General features: G+C 39.8%; 1 non-coding gene across 1 annotated transcript; it reads right to left on the bottom strand.

The window, feature by feature from the left end:
- Window positions 1-8,525: 8,525 nt before the first annotated feature.
- On the bottom strand, window positions 8,526-8,632 carry LOC116094481. Its single transcript, XR_004120140.1, has one exon. It is a non-coding gene; the product is annotated as a U6 spliceosomal RNA (small nuclear RNA).
- Between the last annotated feature and the right edge of the window lie 87 nt (window positions 8,633-8,719).

Here is an 8,719-nt window from a genome sequence, read left to right as displayed (position 1 = left end):
AAGAGAAACCACTGCATAGTGCATAATTACAGGAGTGCATTGTACAGGAAGTAGAGTTCAGAGAATGTTCTACAGTGTAATGGAAGAGCTAAGGAGTCACAGGAAATGTTTCTAAAACTTTGTGGATTTTATAGTCTGGCTCACACAGGATAGAGAGGAGTCTAGATTCTGAGTTTCCCCAGAACCACAAACAGATTGTCTGGGTGAGTCCTGGCTAAGACTGGTGCTTCTAAAAGGAGACAAAGAAGAGATATCTTGATTCGTTCTTATCCTACCCTCTAAGATCCTCAGCTAGGATCCAGCAAGCAGGGAGGCCTGCCGAATACAGTGCCTTGAGATGCATGCAGAGAGGATTCTGGGAAGTCAGGACTCAGCAGACACCATAGGGGCTGACTGCAGCCCATGTGGCCTCATAGGTCGTGCCTGATTGAGGTCATTTCACTCAGAGGGACCATCTAGATCCCCAAGTCTTATTGTAAATGGAGCAGATTCACATCGATCACATCAGGTGCCTGAATGCCTTCTTCAGGACAGCATCAGTTAAAGACTGCCTTTCCAGGCCACTATCACCATAGTGATCACAGTTTGCATGTCTGGCTTTTCTACCTTGCACAAATCATCAAAAACCATTACGGGTCTGAACATGAGAGTATGCAAAGTCACGGGTACCCTCACGGGCAAGCCAACTCTTTTATGGTGATGTGCAGAGTGAGTGTTCCATGCTTCACCATAAATACTCTTTCTAGTGGTGACTCTAGTTCTGCGGAGCTGATGGAAGTTTCACGTTTTGTCTTTGTAACACACTGCATCACGTCAGACTAGATGACTGAACCAGTACACTGTCCACTGGAGCTTTCAGTTTCTGCTCTGACTCACAGTTGCCTGACAAACCCATGTGCTATCAGCTTGCTGCTCCCCAATGTGCCCCTTGTTGTTGGGCCATGTGCTTCTCCTTGACATCCTTCCTTCCTAGTGAGATCAGACCCAGCTGTCATTTTTCAAAGCTCCCTCTGAAGCCACTTGTCCTGTAGCTTCAGGATTCTTGCTCTTCAGGAGTCTTGTCTCTTTCCTTCCAAGTGTTTGTCCTTCTCTTTGGACCCTAACTTGACTCTGGCCAACATTTAAGGTGAAATTGGTTTATCTTTCTTCCTAGACTATAAACACTTTGAGACTAAATTCTGAGTCAATTCTTGTTTTAATTTTTAAAAAGTCACTACCATTTCTAAATGAATTTCTATGCATTTAATAATACCCCAAGAATATCAATTTGAAATGCAAAATGCAAATCCCATGTTAAAAATCATGTCAGTGTCTTAAAAATTGTCTACCCAGAATCACAACATTTTTAGTCTAAGTTTAATATACGCTTAACAACTTGTCTGTCTATAAGTGCAGAGGACCCACAGTGTCTTTGGTTATTATTAGAATGACAGAAAACTAAGAGACATTTCCACAGAATTTGGGCTGAACTGAGAGCAGAGATCAGCAACCAAGCAGGGCAAGAACAGAATCAAGATGGGGCCTTCAACAGCTCATGCCCAGGAAGATGTGATGAGCAGTACAACTGAAAGAAGGTCTCACCGATCCCCATGCTCTCCCCTGGGTAGCTCAGAACTGAGAGGGTGTTTTGTGATTTTTGGATATTTTGACTTCCTTGAGACCCAGCACACATTTCAATATAACAAACAATAATTTCCCAGCATCACAAGACTGAATGAGAATGGGTAATTTCTTCATCCTGTTCAGTCTCTGGGCTATGTCTGCAGAGAAGAATGGAGAAAATCCCTCTTTCTATATGCAGTGCACATAGCAGGCCACAGCTTGTCACAAAGAAAATGAAAACATAAGAAGAGATGGCTCTGCAGTTAAGAGTACTTGTTGCCTATGCAGAAAACCCAGATTTAGTTCCAAGCATACACATGGTGATGTACAATCTCATGTAACTCTAGTTCCTGGGGGACCTGATACCCTCTTCTTACCTCCACAGGCATCTGCAACCTCTCTCTCTTTCTCTCTCTCTTTCTCTCTCTCTCTCTCTCTCTCTCTCACACACACACACACACACACACACACACGCACACACACTACACATAGATAATAAAAGTAAAAGTCAAACTTTAAAACATAGAAAGATGCAGGATAGAAAGATGCAGGATGCAGGAATAAGTATTTAAAAAAATCAGCAAAGATAGCAGCCACAGAAAAGATGCTAGCAAATATTTACTTAATAAATGGCAATTATTGCTTCAAATATAGACCATGATGAATAAGCATTACTTAATAGTTTTAAAATGACATGACATAAGCATTAAGAAGGAATCAAATATGTTCAGGAGAAGTTACAGCATCCTGTCCATCCATAGAACACAAGTAACACATGAAGTTGCTTTACTATTATACACACAAACAAAAAAACATCTATCAGGAGGATTTTTGCTTTGCAGGACCTGGGCCTCACTTTTGCTAGGGAGGATGGCCACTGAGGACCATGCTCAGCCCTGTGCACTGGGAAACTAGATGCCAGGACTGTAGAAGTGCTTTGTTTATAGCTAATCAATAAACAGTCAAGACTCCAATTCCAGCGTTCTTTGTTCTCTCAGCAAGCTTGTTCTCCTTCAGTGGTTCTAAACCTTCCTAATGCTGTGACCCTTTAATACAGTTCTTCATGTTGTGGTGACCCCCAACCATAAAATTATTTCATTGCTACTTCACAACTGTAATTTTGCTACCATTGTGAATTGCAATGTAGATGTCTGATATGCAGGATATGAAACTTGGACCTCCAGAGGGTTGTGATCCATAGGCTGAGAACTGCTGCTCTTCTTACGCACTGCTGGTGTGGCCCTCTGAAGCCTGATTTCATTCAGGATGATTTTTACAATACTTTATACATCATAGCATGCGTCTACCTTCACTAGTAAAACCTGCCTTCCTCCAGGGGTGTGACCACTTGGTCTGTTCCCCCATCATCACAGCAGCACAGTTGATTACAGACTTATCACAAACCCATATTCAGATGCTCCTGGAAAATGAAAAGGTTTGACAGACACAGGGCATCTTTGATGGACATGGGGCGTGGTTTCACTTCCCATCCTTTGCTTTGCTACTTTCATGCCAACCACACCCACTTCTGAGACTTCCATCAGATAGGTAAACCTAGAGTCCTATGGCCCTCTCACATGGCCAGGATGCCAGAATCCTGCTACTGTGGGCAGGATGATGGGGCTTAGACCTGGATAATTACAGAGGAGGCCCCTAGGGTTTTAAGGAGCATTGCCCCAGAAATGTGTAAGAAGGTAGTCATCTTAGCTGTTTAACCCTTTCTAGAATGTGGCTGTTGGGTGGTGATGCGTTTGGAGATTTCAGGAGCATTTGTGCCAACTGCTCCTTGCGGCTTTCATGATTATTAGGCAAAGGTGTAAGAGTAGCAGAGATATGGCTTTGACTTCTAAGTGAGTCTCTAGGCAGTTTGCTGTAATTCATCAGGACAGGGTATAGGAGCTAGTAGGGCTAAGCCTAAACAAACTCCAATAGAAGTTGACATGGTTACTCCTGGCTCAAATCATGTCCCTAGATTAAGCTGAAATATCACCTGTGTCCTGAGGAGAGATGGAGAGAGTTGTAATCTCAGTTTCAATGGGGTCTGTCCCCATAACCTCTGTATGGAGAAGAAGGAAGAGATGTCTCCTAAGGAAACTCTAGTGAGGAGTGCGGTCCAGGGCAGTAATAAAATGAAGAATAAGGGAACATTATTTGCTTTCTAAATCATAAAATTATGAAGAGCTGTCATTATAAGAATGACCTTTCTCACAGAATAGCAGGCTGGCCTGGCCCTCCCTCACAGCTTATGCTGAGTAAGTCAAGCTCACATAGTTTTCAGAGACACACGTTATATTATTTATTTCTATCACTGGTGAATAAATAACCTTTCCCATGGTCTGCATGTCTTTATTTAGTTTGTACATATTAATGCCTTAAATTACATTTCTGCTGCATATCCAGTGAGCACATTAATACAATCACAGCCTTTTCAATGACCTTGGGCCTGAACCTCAGTCCTTCACTGGCAGAAATTAAAACTGAATGTGGACAAGGTTTGAAGAAGGCTCAGGAATAAATAGGTGATTCAAGACAAATGCTTAACTCTGGGAATATATGCTCCTGACATGTTAATATTTAAATGCATACTTTCTGAAAAAAAGAAAACCCACTCTCCAATACTCTGTCAGATGAGAGTTTTTCTAGTTGTCAATCTACCAATTAGATCACTTGGCCCGGCTAATGCCTGTCACAGTTACTGCCAATCCCAGGGCCCTTGAGTCTCCAATGTGATTCGCATGTACGGTCAGAACCCTTATGTGCTTTTCTTAGTGCTTTTGAGAAAAGGTAACCAGTGAGTCTGGGCATCTTGTCCTAGATCTGCAAAGATGCACAAGGGGCAGGGGATAGGAACTGCAAAACCAAAGAACCTAGTGTCAGAGAAGCTGTCTTAGGTTTTCAATTACCGATGACTGGAGCAGACAGGTGGAGGTGCTAAAGCCCTCTAACTGCTTTGTACTCTTGCTCTCAGATGAACTGTTTTCAATACCAGGAGTAGCTGCAGCTGGTGTACCACATGGTCGGTCCTAGGTTCACTTCACACATGATACACAAGCCAAAAAAACAGGAACAACAAAAACAAGGACTGAGGAACCTCTGAGGTGGAGATGGATTTTTTTTTTTCTGAAATATCTCTTCTAGTGACCCCTGATCCACTGAGGCTCAGCTCCTAGAAAACACTGAAAAGAAAAAGAACAAGTCTGCATAACCTCCTGTTAGGGAAACAATACAGGCATGTATGTGTCAGTGGAGTGTGTGCATGCATATAGGCATGCGTGTGTGTATGTGTGTGTGCGTGTGTGTATATGTGTATGTGTATGCATATGTTTGTATGTGTGTGCACATGCACATGTGTGTATGTGTGTGTATGTGTGTGTGCGTGTGTGTATGTGTGTGTGCGTGTGTGTATATGTGTATGTGTATGCACATGTTTGTATGTGTGTGCACATGCACATGTGTGTAGGTGTGTGTATGTGTGTGTGCGTGTGTGTATATGTGTATGTGTATGCACATGTTTGTAGGTGTGTGTATGTATGTGGCACGTGCATGTTTGTATTTGTATGTGTGTATGTAGCATATCGGTCTCTCTGCCTTTGCATTAAAGCCAGCTATAACCCTGGCTTCTCACTTTTTCCCAGCCCTAATGCATATATTGTAGAGTTTTGAAAAGTGAGCAGACAAAAAAGTACTTTTGTGATACTTGGATACTTTTATTCCATCTGCTGTTTTGAAGAAAATGACAACAGGACAAGAGAAAAGGGTGTTTTCTAATTATTTACATCTAGCTAAAACACAATTAAAAAACTGCAAGTTATGTTCTGTTTATGATTGAAATAGACAAGATGGAAATAGAACAAGAAATAAATTAACACAATCTATATTTGTCAAAGATGAAGGAGACAGAAGAGTGAGCATTTTGGGCACTAATATGCTCTGCTTCTAGAAAATTCTAAAGTAAAGCCTCATTGATTGTTTGATCAAAAGATGGTAGAATCATCTTTTACTGTAGTATCTTCATTTGACCGTAGGTATTGCAGCTATTTGAAGCTTAATGTTACTGATTTTGGAATGTTGCTTACAATCAAAAGTATCTTGTTGACTTATTGTTTGAGATTTATTATAGTGATCTTGGGAATCATGAATGAAAAATCAGAAATCTAGGGAAAGAATGCTTATCTACTTAATTCTAATTCTTATTTTTCCACACTTACTGTTTAAATAAAGGCATATGACCTTAATATCTCTCTCTCTCTCTCTCTCTCTCTCTCTCTCTCTCTCTCTCTTTCAGCTTCATGAAACACGTTTGAGGATTTTTCTTCTTGTTCTGCTCAATGCGATAGTGTAAGGAGTATTGATGTTAATCCTTTGAAGTTCCTGTGGAATCCAGAGTCCATCTCATCCTGGGCTTTTGTTCTTACTTAGTGAGAAATCGTTTATTGCTGCTTTAGTCTTACTGCTGACTATGGAACTGCTTAAATTATTTATTTCATTGGTTTAACTTTGGCACATTGTATACATATAAACACTCTCCAATTTCTGTTAAATTTCCCAGTGTCAAGAACAAAACTTTTTAAAATGTCCTTATGACTTTCTGGATTACATTGCCATCTGCTGTATTTCCCACTACCTTTACTCAGCTCTGTGAACTTTTCTCTCTAAATTCCTTCATTGTGCTCACAGTCTTCTATATACACTCTCCTCAACTCCAGGAATTTTTAAAATTTCCCTCTTGATTTCTTTCACTCATTCATATCTTCCAGTAAGCTTTATTGCTGTTGATATCTGTTTGGTCTCACTGCAGCCAGGCAGAATGTGAGATGCTCTTTCAATTTTCCATATTTCTTGAGAATTGCTTCGTGTCCTAATATGAGATCAATTTTGGAGAAAGTTCCATGGGCTGTGGGGATGTGAATTTTTTAGTGTTTGTGCATAATGTCCAGCACATGGCTGCTGGGTGTAATTGCTTTATGACATCATTTGACTCTAGGGTTTCTGTTTAGTTTCTGTCCAGGTGGCTTGTCTATTGAACAGAATGGGGTACTAAAAGAACCCATTATGACCATATTGGGATTTGTCTGTGTGATTTTTCCTCTAGTAGAAATTTTTCAATGAAATTGAGTGTATCTGTATTTGGCATATATCCTCTTTGTATATTATTCCTGTAACAAAGATGAAGTGAATTACTTCTTATGTCTTTTGACTGTTTTTGACTTGAAGTACATTTTCTAGGTATTAGAATAGCTATTACTGCATTTTCATTGACTGTGGTTGGTTGGAAAATACTTTTCCATCTTTTTTACTCTGAAAATCTACTATTGATAGTAAGGAATATTTTTTTGGAGGCAGCAAAAAAAATAGATTCTGGTTTTGGTCAATTCTATTAGACTGTGATTTTTATTGAGAATTTAGCCCATTGATATTGAGTTATAGTTAGTTATGTGTTAATTCTTATCATTTTTATTAACTTTGTAGTGTTTTCTTAGACCACTTTTGGTGGGCTCCTGGCATTATTTATTTGTTCCCTGTGACCTTGTGGCAATATTCATCCTTCTCCTCAGATTGAACTGTAGAATGGACTAAAGGTCATAAGTATCTTCAATCTGTTTTTACCTCGAGAGGTTATCATTTCTCTTTCAATTTAAAGATAGTTTTGCTAGGTATAATAGTCTGGTTTACATTTGTGATCTCCCTGGGCTCATCTGGCTTTAAAGTTTCTATGAAATAATCAGGTATCTTTAATGCACTTGCCTTTATAAGGTGACTTTCTGTTCTTTGTTACAGCTTTTAATATCCTCTCTTCAGCCCTTCCGAGGTGTTTAAATTAAAATATATCATAGGAACTTTCATTGCTGGACATTAAACCCAAACAGGAAAGAATCCACATTTATTTGGAGTTTATATTCTTAGTACAACAGGTGAGCATTCCTCTAAGTATAGATACTCTTCTTCTATGGTTTCATTGAAAACTTATTTGGTGCCTTTTATACATCAATTCTTCCCCTTCTTTTAAGCCAGTAATCAAAAGATTGGGCATTGTCATTCTTTGCAAAGCTCTCCCATGTTCTCTTCATGGAATTTTCTGTTATTGATCTTTTCTGAATTATTAATTTCTTGACTTTGTCCTCCTGGTGCTATACCCTGCTTTCCCCATGACCCTTCTAGTGGGACAGCTTTTTGCCAAGTTTTGTGTTTGACTTATTGGGTTTTAATTCAGGCATCATCTTAGTTCAGCTTTAGTGAGTTCTGTTTTCATACTTGCACTGGCACCCTCATTTCATTCATCTCTGTGAATTGTTTGAACACAGAATTGTTCCTGTATAGTTCATCTAGAAATTCCTCCAGGCCAGTGTTGGGAGCACAGAGTAAGCAATGTGAAAGCTGTTATCCAGCATCACAAATATCGCCAGCTCTGTTCCAGGTGACTGTGACAGACAACAGAGAATTGTCTGTGCCAGTTCCTGGCTGTGTTGCATTACAGGAGTTTACACTGCCTAGATCTCAATAAACTCTCATTTCCATCACATGGGCAAGGAGGGCAGCTACCAGCCCCACTAATGACCAGGGCAGAAATGAGGGCTATGACCGGGGCAGTTTATAGCAGAAATCCCACCCAGAGCTTCTTGAAGTGCATGAGGACCTCAGTCTGTACAACTTAGCTCCTAGCTCAATACTCAAAATACAACGTGGAAAGTAAAGCTTTCTTTATTTTATTTATTATTGTTTGTATATGTTAATGTGTTTGAAGATATGTGTATCATTGCTTGTGTGTGGAGGTAGGGGCATAAAAGGACTTGTAGATTTGGGTCTTGTGGCTTCCTGGGGATCAAACTCAGGTTGCCAAGCTTGTGTGGCAAGACCCTCATATTGTTTTTTTTTTTATTAGCTATTTAATTTATTTACACTTCAAATGTTATCCTTCCCAGTTTAAAAATACAGAATGCCTCACGAATTTGCACATCATCCTTTTGCAGGGGCCATGCTAATCTTCTCTGTATCATTCCCATTTTAGTATATGTGCTGCCAAAGCAAGCACTCTCATATTGTTTTAATTATGTTGGTTCAGCATTTCTAAGATAAAGATATAGATGAGGAATCAGCTCTTTTTTTTTTTTTTTTTTTT

This window comes from Mastomys coucha, unplaced genomic scaffold (assembly GCF_008632895.1).
Source record: "Mastomys coucha isolate ucsf_1 unplaced genomic scaffold, UCSF_Mcou_1 pScaffold16, whole genome shotgun sequence".
Classification (NCBI taxonomy): Eukaryota; Metazoa; Chordata; class Mammalia; order Rodentia; family Muridae; genus Mastomys; species Mastomys coucha.
This window is presented reverse-complemented; position numbering and strand designations above follow the sequence as displayed.